The 12794-nt window shown below is 44.4% G+C and overlaps 1 long non-coding RNA gene across 1 annotated transcript; it reads left to right on the top strand.

Moving 5' to 3' along the window:
- Positions 1-3233: 3233 nt before the first annotated feature.
- LOC138578448 (uncharacterized) lies at positions 3234-4516 on the top strand. The gene is made up of 4 exons (XR_011303988.1): positions 3234-3335; positions 3585-3750; positions 3855-3982; positions 4277-4516. It is a non-coding gene; the product is annotated as an uncharacterized lncRNA (long non-coding RNA).
- Positions 4517-12794: the final 8278 nt, after the last annotated feature.

Here is a 12794-nt window from a genome sequence, read left to right as displayed (position 1 = left end):
ATTTCCTGGGTACTGGCACCAGCCAGTACCGTGTGGCCATGATGCAGAGCATTGCATAGCCCACATTATCCATCATGCTTGGGCAGGTGCTGGATGGCCTTCTGCACCAAGTGTCCCGGTACATCTCCCTCCCCACCTCCCCTGCACAGGTGCATGCCATGAAGGCACAGTTCTATGCTGTGGTGCACATGTCACATCTCATTGGTGCAGTAGACTGTAGCCACGTGGTGTTGATGGCACCCGGGGCACATAAGGAGTAGTACCAAAACAGGAAGCACTTCCACTCCCTCAACATCCAGGTCACCTGCGATCCTGACCGCCACATAAGACACTGCTGTGCCGGCTTTTGGGAATCCACTCATGAAGCCATGGTCCTGCGCAATAGTACACTGCCGGGATACATGAAGAGGCACAGAGGGCAATGCACGTGGATTGTGGGTGCGTACAAGAACCGACAAACAATTGCAGTTTTGCTGCATCTCAGAATAGTAATGTATGGTGGATGCATAACAACTACAGAAATCTGCATGGCATGTAAATGCATGACCTGTCCTTTTACTACACAGATGACAGCCTAAAACCACACGACTAGGACATGACGATGATAACAATGTTTAAGTGAACGCACCTTGCCCAAACAGCCTACCAACATACACATGAATCCAGGGACCACAATGCAACATAGCACATCCCTGTACATTGATCCACAAAGTGCAACACAGCACCAATGAAAGGTAACACTGGCAGTAGTCAAGCCATGTACACAGGTATGAGACACCATCATGTCACAGATACAGTAGACATAATAATGCTGAGGTACAACTGACCACCCATCAGGGCACATGCATGAGAGAAACACACAGGCCCAAAGCAGGCACCATGGCATGATTCCATTACAATGACAGACCCAGAATATACCTAGTGCTGTCATTGACCTAGGTGCATGGGGTGACATGACAATGCAAATAGTAATTGATTGCACATACAAGTAAGGTGATTGCGAGACATCTAGTGTGATGTAACTTTGAATACATGCACAGAATGTCCACCTACATGCTGTAGTAAATGCCAACACATATGCAATTCCCTGTGACTGACACTTTTGACATTTGTCCTTTTGGGTTAGTCTGGATACCCCAAGCTACCGTGACTCATGAAACCTGTGCGGGATCCCCAGATGCCACAGGAGGTGGCCTACAATGAGGCTCACGTCCAGACCAGGCTCTGTATAGAGAAAACCTTAGGCCTCTTGAATGCACGTTTCCGCTGTGTGGACCAGACTTGAGGAGCAATAATGTATGGGCATGAGAAGGTGTGGAAAACCATGCTAGTCTGTGCCATGCTGCATAATGTGTGCCTGAGGAGGAATGTCCCTCTACACCCTAAGGTGGACATGCCAACCCCTAATGAGGCAGACACGCTGCCTGTGGGCGAAGCACTGGCAGGCGGTGTGCAGAGAGGGATCCGAGATAGACAACTAATGGACAATTTTTTCTGAAACGGTTACTTAGCAAATTTTGTGCACCAATGTAAATACTGGCACACAAATATAAAATCACTTGAACACTTAAATGAATGTCCTTGCATTGCTTTGAGTCAACTCATATTTATCGTATAAATGTTCAGACACTCTCCACCTCCCTCTCCCCACAACACCATCCCCAACACAGCCAACCCTCACTCTCCAGCACCATCCCCAACACACCCACCCCACAACACCATCCCCAACAAACCCACTGCAACACCCCACAACACCATCCCCAACACACCAACAGCACCATCTCCAATACACTCACGTGCCAATCTCCAAATGTCAAGTCACTTGCCTGGCATCTTCCCCTTATTGGCATCCTGAGACACCTTTGGGGTGAGATTGGGCTCTGAGCAGCTCCTCTGGGTTTGGGCAACAAGCCCTCTATGGGGGTCGCAGAACTGGATTGCTCAGACCCTGGCCCGGTCTGTGTTGCATGGGTAACTGTATGTTTGCCTGCATGGCCTCGGCAAAGGTTGAGATGCCTTCGCTTAATTCCACACCCTCTGTCTGTAGACAGTCAAAACAGCAGATGTTGCAGCCACTTGGCATCGGTCACAGTCCAAGGCCCACACAATGCTGCGTGTGGCACCCTGGGTACAGTCTTGGATGGCCTGGAAGTGGTTGACCTGCATATCAGCGAGTGCCTCTTGACTTTGGCCCCCACTTGGGCTTCACTGCTGAGATTCGATTGCCATATACAGCCCAGATTCCTCACTTTGTTAACATATTGAAGTTGTTCCCCCAGAATCAACAGAGGTGCTTTCTGTCTCTCTAGTCAAAGTAGAATTCAATAGGTGCACACCAAATTAAGGAACCAATATTATCTAGTAAATTGGAAACTTGATGATTCCGGGTGCTGGGGAGGAATACAGGCCCTGACACGCATTGCATTGCATTCTACTTTTCTCTCTTCTAAGTATTATCTTTACACTCCATCACTTTTGATGAACTTTTCATTTTTCCCTTTGCTTTACTGTTGTAGATGGCTTTTGTCTCAGCACCATATTACCATCACTTTTGTCTATGGAATCTAAGTGCCCCACGAATACTACATCCTTTATTTTTTTTATCATTTAGTTTCTCGATTGTTGTTCAGGTTTTATCCTGTTATATTTATTATTTTTTATCTGCCTCATTACTTTCACTTTCTTCTTATCATCCAGTTCGATGAGTGTAATCTTGCACATAGGGGGGCTTGTTCCCTTGCTACAAAGTGCACGCACGCGAGTTTGTCACGTGTCAGGAATTCTTTTAACAATTATCATGGCCTTTTGGCACTCATAGTTATTATTAATTTCTTACTTCTCTTCTAATACATTTTTCCTTACACATTTTCTCTCTCATGACGATATTCATAGTGACTTTAATGTGGATTTGCCACTGCACATGGTCATCTCTTCCGTGTATGTGACGTCGTCACGTGTCAAACATTCCTCCTAAATCGTTTTACCTGGGTTTATAGATAGGCTAGTTGGCGACCGCAGCATCAGCTTTGTTGTGGCACGCCACTTCAATACTATTTATAGCAACTTTAATGTGTATTCGTCATCATGTGCGGCTAGAATTTCCGTATATGTGACCCTGTCACGTGATAGACACTTTCTATCTATGCGTTGCAATTGGCCAGTAAGACGGCCATCCAGTGACTGCATTTTTTTCCTGCCGTTCACGCTGACAGTACATCAAATCACGTGACTGTCTCACATGGCTCCAAGTAGAGATCAAAAAGTGTCAGAATCAAGGGAGACGCTAGGCAGTACGAGCCGCGGTGAGCATCAGAACCAGTGTTCCCTATATTGAGGTGAGTTAGATGAATAGATGTGCCATTTCTCTTTCAATTCATTTGGTATACACATGTAAGTTGAGTCTATCTATATCTACCTGTCGGTTTGTAAATATCGACAACAGGGTAATTCTTTCGCCTGTCTTTGTCATGGGTTATTTAAGATCTTTTGAAATGTCTTTCAGACTACAAGTGGAAGGCTTGACACATGAATAGATTGACTAAATAGCTCTTTTTCATCTTTTTATTGTCTTTCTCTATATACAGTGGTGTATCCTGTCCGTGTGGGTATCTACACAGTATTTCATACAGCGAAAGTGTACACATATGGTTAGATGTCTACCATCCAGTTGATGGTTACAGTGAGATATGGTTCCGCTAGGTTTACTAGCATTGCCGGACGAATGGTTTAGTGCCTGTTGACTTAACATTGGTAAGCATCATGTTTTGATCCTTGAAAAGGTGTACCTTGAGTTCCTGAGCTCTAAGTTAGTGATCTATAATCACCCATTGTACATATCTTTGTTTCTTGAACAGGGTATACACAACATCTGGAGCCATTGTATCACAGGTTTCCTGCATTTTGGCTATTCACCCTTTATGGTCTTTTGACACATTGACGTTGCGAGTCCAAGATTGCTGTTTTCTTCTTCTTTTTTGATCAGGTACATTTGGTCCCGTATATTTCCTACACTCTAATGCCCATTTGAGGTTTATGGGAATTCCTTTTTGAAGTCACACCTACAGGATGTTAGATGGACACACCTATACTTCTGAATTTTGACTGCATATACTTGATTAAAATGAATGTGGATGGTTGTGGACAATTCATTAATTGTTCCAGCAATTGGGTAAAAATGTCTTAATTTAAATGCTCTGTGTTCTTCTTCTTTGGGTATATTGTATAATGCTCTGATGAGTTTCTGAAACTGATGGTTTTCTTATACATATACTTCCAGATCATTTTGCTCCTGAAGAAGGGGGTGTTCCCCGAAACGCGTAGAGCCCTTCAGTGCATCGCAAGAATATTGCATTTTGTCATTTCTCTTTATTTGAAAGATTATTATATTTGTAGATTGCCTTGTCTCATTTTGGCCTTTTTGAATTTTTTGAACTTCTTGATATTGAAATGTTAACCAGAAGTGTTTGGTCATAATTTACTTTGTTAAACTTGTTTGTTTTGGCAACTATTCATTTATCTTTTGAAGTAAAAATTATAAATACATTTGACTGATTTTGTATCAGCTTTAATGGTGTGCAGGGGACGGGAGTGTGTTTAGTTCTAGACACTTTTCTTTGTTTCTGTCTCTCTAGTAACATTTTCCCTTGTGTGCTGCACAGTATCATTTCGGGCTTGGCAGCATTAAGCTGTAATTGACTATCGGCCATCCATCCTGCTCCTCTCTTTATTGGTCCCCCCCCTCTCCAATGGTCTTCCCCACCCATATTTCTTCCCTTCACAAACCCTGCTCCCCTCTCATTGTCTCCAGATCCCCAACATCCAACCTCCAACTTTGCCCAAACATTTTTTCATGCTACTCTTCTCCCATGACATGGCACTCTGGCTTCCCTCCACACCATAATTGTCCCACTCCCTGCACTATTGCCTCAAAAGCAGTGGTGTTGGTCTCCTGAAAAGAAAGAGCACACCATCAGCACCACTCCCACTCTCTGGTTTCACCCCAGCCTCCTTTGCTTATATCTAAATCCAACTCCCTGCTCGCACCCCTCTTACTCTCCTTCTCATCTACACCCACAGGGCTTCCTCACCTGCTTCTTTGCTATTGATCTGTCACTTAAAAAGAGAGCCTGCTGTTAATGTCCCTGCGGTCATAATGGGCAACCTCAGCCTCTCCATATGGCAACAGCACATCAGCTTCAACTCTATGCCACTCTCTCTGACAACTCACTAGTCAACCTAAATAACCTTCCAACCCACAACCAAGTCAACTCTCTCAATCTCATATTCATGTATTGCACCCTTGTCTCCTTTACAGGTACAATTGACCCCTCCCCCTCTGACCACTCTCTCATTCACTTCACCATCTCCATAAAAATGGTAAAAATGGTACCAGCACCGTTGTTAACAGACCGGCACACTCTGAGTCTGCGGCCGGCTGCTGTCCTGCCCGCCAGGTCTGACCTGGGGGGCAGGACGGGAACCCGCCCGCAGACGGAAGCACCGTCACCGTTATAAACGATGCTGGTGCTTCCCTCATCCCCATTCCCATTGAGTCCTATGGGACTCAATGGGAATGGGAATTAACGATTTTCCGGTGCCTGACTTCCAGTAACACTGGGGTCATAATCCCAAGTGTTTCCACAAAGTCAGGCGCCAAAACAATTCACACATCTGGCGGTAGCCTGCTGGATTTACCGGTACGGCTACCGCCGGACTTGTAACGAGGCCCATTGTGTCTAAATGTGACATGTGAGAGGTGGTGATGGCAGGTCATCCTCTGATACTGTCAATGTGGTTGCCTTGAATGCGCCAGGGCCAAAGTAGGCCATGGTGTTAAATACATCCTGTGTCTAAGATCAGACCAGCATCGTAGGTTGAGAATCTTCAATTACTTGTGCTCCCATGTTGATCTTTGCGTGGTATTCGAGTGGCCACCTTTCACTACCATCGTTAACAGGTCCAGCAGTCTGTTCCCATCCTGTGTGAATTGCTGACCGACTGGTGTTTCTGTCTTGTGGTTCAGGATGGTGTGTCTATGCATGTTTCGTAGTTCCTGGCAAGTCTCATCAAAACATGTGGACATTTCTTGCATTCGATGAAATATTTCGCATTGGACGATTTGCTGTAGTATGTCACTTGCATCTGCAATGTTTGCTTCTGTGGAATTGTTATAGCTGATTCGGTGCAGATATGTTGGCAGGTTTTGCATTTCCTATCTTTGGATTGGGATGTATGCTGTCTTATTTGCCCTTGATTTAGTAGAAATGGGCTTCCGGTAAAGGACCTTGCTAGATGTTTAGTTGTTTATGTGCAATAAAGGGGGGTTTCTTTGAAAATGTACCTCAGCTCCTCATCGCTGTTAAAAATATTGATTGTAGGTGCTTAACAATTCTGTTCAGTTGTGTTAGTGCTGAATGATATGTGACGACCCAGGGTATTAGTGCCATGGTTTAACTCTGTCTGTATTGAATCAGGACATCTCTGGGTAAGGCTTACATGTGTAGACATCTTTTAACCAAAAGGTACTACAGTAGGGCACATACATTAGAAATCTAACATAATTGAGCGAGCAGTTTCTGATCATGCAACAAACGGAATAAATAGAATAGCACCGGCATGAGGTCAAAATGTGAATGTTCAATACCAAAATGATTGGGCAACCAGGGGAATTTTGGATGGCCTTCTTACAAGAGTTCTTACAAGCTTACAGGAGCTGGAACAGGTGTTAACGGCCTGGCCGCCCAAGTTAAAAGTGAATGGGTGATTAATGCCATTAGCATCCTGGGTTACCAAAGCAGTAACCCGGGGTGCTTAAAAAAAAAAAAAGGATTTATTTATCGAACGGGACACGCGAGGTGTCCCGTTCAATGAATGGAATCCTTTTCCAAGATGGGTGCCATTGAAAGGGACGGCAGGGCTTTTTGGAGCCCCTCTTCCCTTTCCATGTCTGCCAGAGAAGCGGCGAAGCAGCTGCGGCAGCGACCTGCACCGCCACAACAAACAGGGGTATGGGAAAAAGGAAAAAAAAATTAAAATGGGGGAACAGAGGGTGGGGGGAAGATGGCAGCGCGGGAGCCGGACGTCATGCGGCATGAAATGTGGCCTTTCACTGGTGGTTGAAGCCTGCTTTCCTAGCCATCTAATGGCCATTTCAGACCAGTGCAGTACAACAACTAAGTAACATAAAACAACACAACATAACTCATTTTTAAAGATCATCTTTAGAACTTCTAAATGCCAATGATAACGACCAATCAGACAGTCACATTCTGTCTCGGGCCATGTTGGACCATGACACCCTAGTAAGCACTTGTGAGAATGAATGGTTAGCTCATGATACAATCCTTCCTGCCTAACCGCAGTCAACAATTAATGACTGACTTCGTCCAACTGTTGTTGAAAATCATTTTCTATGTTTCATCAAAAGATCCTCTATTTAAGGTGCTACCGGCACTCGTGTTTGGCCACACATTGACACTCTTCCGCCCAAATTTGAAGTGGATTACACATGAAGGCGGCATACCTTAAAACAGCAGAGAACCTGACTCTGTAATGCACTCAACACTTCCCCTCTATTACTGTACTGTGGATGGGACAAAAAAGTAAAGATAGTAAGTTATCCAAAGGCCACTCGCTGAGACAGATATGCTACCAGTGGAAGGTACTGGATATTCAGGAATTTGACATATCTATCTTAAGGCACTGCTGTCACAGATACGCGCACAGCTGCACTAGAGCTTTAGAAATACCACAGTATTGTTCCAGGACTACATTCCCATAATGCCAGATGGTAGACAGAACTTGAGTATAATTTTTCCAGTGGGAACTTGTATTTTGCTATTCACTTTGCGTTGAAGGTGTCACCCCAGCAAGGTCCGTCCATCGCTAATATAGATGCCAGCAGAACGCTTACGGTGCCTCAACTATGCAGTGACGACCTTTAATGCGTACATACAAGCCTGTGTTACATATAAGAGTATCTTCATGATACTTTGCTAGTGTCCACACTAGGAATACATGAAGATCATCCCTCCTCTGCACTGAAATACACATTGACCAGACAGCACTGCCACGAGAGGTCATAGCAATATATCCAGGGGCTCTGGGTAATGACCACACCAGCGAAGCATCATTGACATCCACCCGATCGCCAGATCACACCTGCTGTAAAACAACCAAACACATAAAGGAGGCCAGACGCAAAGTACCTGCTTGGCTGGTACTATGTTCCTGCGTGAGTTTGCATCGGCTTTCTCAGCGCAGCAACAGTAGGGTGTAGCATTGGCAGCAGCTGCTGCCCCCCTGCAGGGGAGGCAAACTCTAGAGAGGATTTTCTGGCCAGAGGTCACCCTTTTTGAGATGCCAGATCAGGCGGTCTATCAGAAGTATCTCTTCCCTCTCCATGTTATACTGCATACGCTAAAGAAGTGGAAGCAAGATCTGGATCCCACCTTAGGTCGCTCACATGCCACCAGGGCACATGTGACGTTATTGTCTGCCATCCTCTCAGAGGTCCTGCGGAAGAGCAGCTGCCATTTCCCAGCCCTTTCTGTTACGCTGTCAACTTATTATTTCTTTATTTGTTTTTTAGTTCAAAGACATTTTAAAAATGTATATTAAAACAATCACATCAATTACTATTGCAATACATAAACAGACAAACATCTTCCATACTAAGGACTATAAAATAATGTGATCTTATTCTAAAATACATTATATTATACAAGCAAACAGACACTACGTGAAAATACACCAAATACATCAAGATACATCAAAATTCATCTAAAATTCTTATGAACCTGCATTTAAGCACGTGTTTCTAGACACTGTTTACTAAGTTAAATTAAACATATATGGTAAAAACTCACAGTAATCCTGAAAGTAGCAGATCAAGATCTAAAAAAATCATAGCACCATATTCTTTCATATTTAAAGCTTGAGTTTGACTGCGAAGCCGTTACTAATGAGACAACCATGGTCAGCTAGCCAGTAAACTTAATGCCACTCATTTGGATATCTTAGAATTTAAATTTACAAGTATATGTTAATCAACCTGTTCCCCTTTTGCGCTGGCTATTTCTTTTACAATAGCACGCCATACTTTGTATAGGGCAATTTGGACTCCTCCTGACTCCATGTTAATACAATAGTTCCAAAAGGCCCCTTGTTTTATAGCGTCATATTCATGTACAAATCGACCCAATATGGTCATCTATAGCGAGCCAAGCGATTTCCACTCGATGTACAAGTGTTTTGCAGTTTCCAAGGCTCCTGTTCCTGAACATATTCGACAGGGCCTCAAAGATACCGGGATCTTCGCCCTTGCGCTGTGCAAAACCTGCAGCGGAAGTTGATTCGTCTGCAACCTAATTAAAAAATACAAATCCGGTTAGCGTTAGGTGTAGCAAGTCAGACTTTCCAACCCAGTTCTGTCGTACCCTCGAGATAAGTGAGCAAAACATTTTCCCAGTGACGTCTAGTAGTGGCAGGAGCCTATAGTTTTCTGGTAAGGATCGATCTTCTTTTTTTGTAAACTGGCGCAAGCACGGCCTGCTGCCACGCAGTTGGAATCGCCTGTGCATGGCATACCCTATCATATAGGATTTTAAAGATTCTTGGCCATGTCTTGGGATTTTGCTTTAAGATGACGTTCGCTTGGCCATTTGGCCCAGGGGCCCTGGAATTCTTAAGCTTCGTGATAATACTTTCTATCTCGATTTCATCAATTTCCAAGGGCCATCCACCCAACGTGGAAGGGGGACGAAAGCCGTCTACTAATGGTCTCCTTTCTCACTTCAGTGCTCGATCCATGTGTCTACCTGAATAGGGTTCAATGTATTGACGCTGATGGCCCCCTTGGCCCTAGTGGCCCATGTGTTCCTGGTGTTAACACTACTGACGATCTTGATCATATTTTGACATTCTACATTGAGGATTGAACAATTCCATTGCTTAAGCCAACCCTATAACTACTTTTGATTTGCTTCACCCCGCTAAGTTTCTCATACACAGAGCGCTGATCAATACATGCTATTCTTATTTTCCTGTGCATCGCTCTTTTAGCATTGCGAATGGCAGGATCAAATGTACTCTTCGTATTGGAGCAGATAACAAGGGGACCCTTAGGACTGGAACCAATTTTTGTGGCTAGGTCTTTGAGCCACTGTTCAGTCTCATTGCCCCCCAGTGAATGTAGACCCTCTATGGTACTACTGGGCAGCTGCGCCATCAACATTCCCACGTTATCTAACTGTCAAGCAGACCAAGTAATATGATTGCATCCATGATTAGGCAATAGCCACGAGCAGCCACAAAGATTATACACCGTGGGATACAGATTAAGGACCAGGGCCAATATATCAGGGTCGCTGCAGTCATTGGCAGTCACCCTGAGTTAGTAGGTAGCCATCAAACATGCGTTGTTTCCAAAGAAGTAATCAATGGTTGTCTGCCTGCCATTTCCCCCCTACGTATAATTACCTAGAATACCCCCCCCCCTCCGAGTTCTACCGTTCATCATGGTCAGGTGCCAATTTCTCAGGAACGAGACCAACATTTCACCATTACTTTTACTATTCCCCTGGAGCATCTCACACAGTTCTACAACATTCCTTAAGGGGGCGCTTTGAAATTCATCTACGCATCTAGCGTTAAAAGTTGCCTCCCACCAGGGTTAGGTGCTCGACAGGAGACCTCATACCCACTGAGAGGCTTCCTCCAATAGATCTTGGATCTCCGCCAGGTGCTTCAGACAGGCGGAAACATATATATTCACAAGCAGCATCCGCCAGGTCTCCCTGCTAACATCAGACCAGAGTTCAACCGCCTGCATATCATCCTTGACTCTCACAGGGTTCACCAATCGTGAACTGATTGTTTGGCTTACTCCAATGATGAGCCCCCAAGATGGTCTACCCATGGGGCCTCTAGTGGCCATAGATTGGAATAAATGGAACCCTCCACATAGAGAAGACTAGAGAGCCAAGTCTCCTGTTATAAAAAGACATCAAACTTGACTAGTGCCTGGCAGGACCTCCTGCAACTGTAAAATGGCTAAACCCCCTTGTATTCTAACTTCCAACCCTTAGCGGCCAATTCCCTCTCATGTTAGAGTCCCCCATAGTGAACTTGTCGGGCCATCCAATAAACTGCTTCAAAACTAAGGGATAGATGGTCAGGAGAGACCTGTTCGCACTGCCAGGCTACTTGCCTAGCTGTACCCAGTGAGGCATCTTGCCTTTCATTACGTACTTTATGTGCAACCTTCCTATGTGTACCATTTTTCCAGGTACTTGATTGCCATTAACGGCAAACTGTAAGCGTGAGGCCCAGGGAAAACAAAGCATCGACGTTCACACATAACATGAAAACAACAGAGACAGAAGCAAAACGTATCAGAACCCAGTTAGAATGGCTGCCCCATTTTGGAAGTTTAAGCTGCAGAAGGTCAGAGGAGGAAATATCGGAAAGCTAAGGTACCCAAGCCCATAGCCGGAAGGAGTGTCGTTCTGTTTAAAAATAGGTTACGGTCCAAGGGTTGCATCTCCTCCAGCTTTGCAGAAGATCCAGGTTTTATGGGCCCTGTCACTATGGTACCAGAACTTGCACTATAGGGACCTTTTGCCTTATACGTCTTACCACTGCGGCTAGAGTCGCACAATGGGCGACCTTGGAATGGCTTCCTGTGTGGTCTTCGTTCCGTAGCACTTACATAAGAAGGACATTCTGGCATGGGCTCATTAGAATTGCTGAAATGTAACCGTGGGATAGCAGATTGGATGGTTCTCGTTTGCTTGGCCATGGGTTTGGGCATGCAGGCTTTACCCGGCGCTGCTCCTCTTCCATGTACCAGGTCTACCAGTGACAAACTCTGAACGGGAGGGCCCTTTGGAAGTGTCCACCTATCAAGTGGCCCCTTCAAGGTTACAGTTCGTTTTGATCCATCTGCCTGGGTTCTGGTGAATTTCCTAGCTTCCAGGGGTACTTTGCCACAATTCTTTCTCAGACTAGATGTTAGGCAAAGTTTGAATGCAGTACCATCTGGGAACACTACAAGCAACTATGACTACAGGTGTAATCAAACCAACCTTTGGTATTAGTCTGAACTACACAGTTTTGGTAGCGTGTTGAGCAGCCAGGCTTATCTCAAGAGGGGAAATGTGAGCAGTAATGATGTTACACAGAGGTCTACAATCACAAGTGTTCAAATAGACTCTTACACTCAAGGTTTCTTGGTTAAACACTTACTAATGTATTAACCAGTCAGTTATAAACCATTCAATAGAAGGAGGCAATAATGATAACCCACAAACATATTTCAATACTGTACACTCTAAGTTTCTGAATCAGATAAGACCCTATTGCAATGGCCCACAAACATAACATATAATCACAGGTAACTTATAGTAATAAGGGTGCAGGGGACAGAACTATTTTACTGTAGCATTCAGAATACTTTTCAAAGAGAGTAAAAGGCAAACGTTATTAGAACAAGAAAGGTTACAATTATTCTTAGACAGTGCAAATATTTTGAGTTCACCAGAAGAGTCAATTCAGTTTAATAGGCTAGGCCAAAGTCAATGGGCTAAAGTCTTGGATAGGATAAAGCAGTTCCGGTGAGTAAACAGAAAAGTTTTTACCAAAGTTCTTAGAAGTAGTTTGTAGCAAGAAGAATCATTTGTTGGGTCACAAGCTGATTAGGTCTCTGTGTTGCAAAAGCTTCAAGCACTTTCATTGCGAGAGATAAGTACTCTTAGTTTACAGTACCTTACAAATGAAGAAAAAGAGGCAGCTGA

The sequence above is a fragment of the Ambystoma mexicanum genome, chromosome 1p (assembly GCF_040938575.1).
Source record: "Ambystoma mexicanum isolate Mex_15411 chromosome 1p, UKY_AmexF1_1, whole genome shotgun sequence".
Taxonomy (NCBI): Eukaryota; Metazoa; Chordata; class Amphibia; order Caudata; family Ambystomatidae; genus Ambystoma; species Ambystoma mexicanum.
Note: the sequence above shows the minus strand (reverse complement) of the source record. Positions and strands in the feature narration are given on the sequence as shown.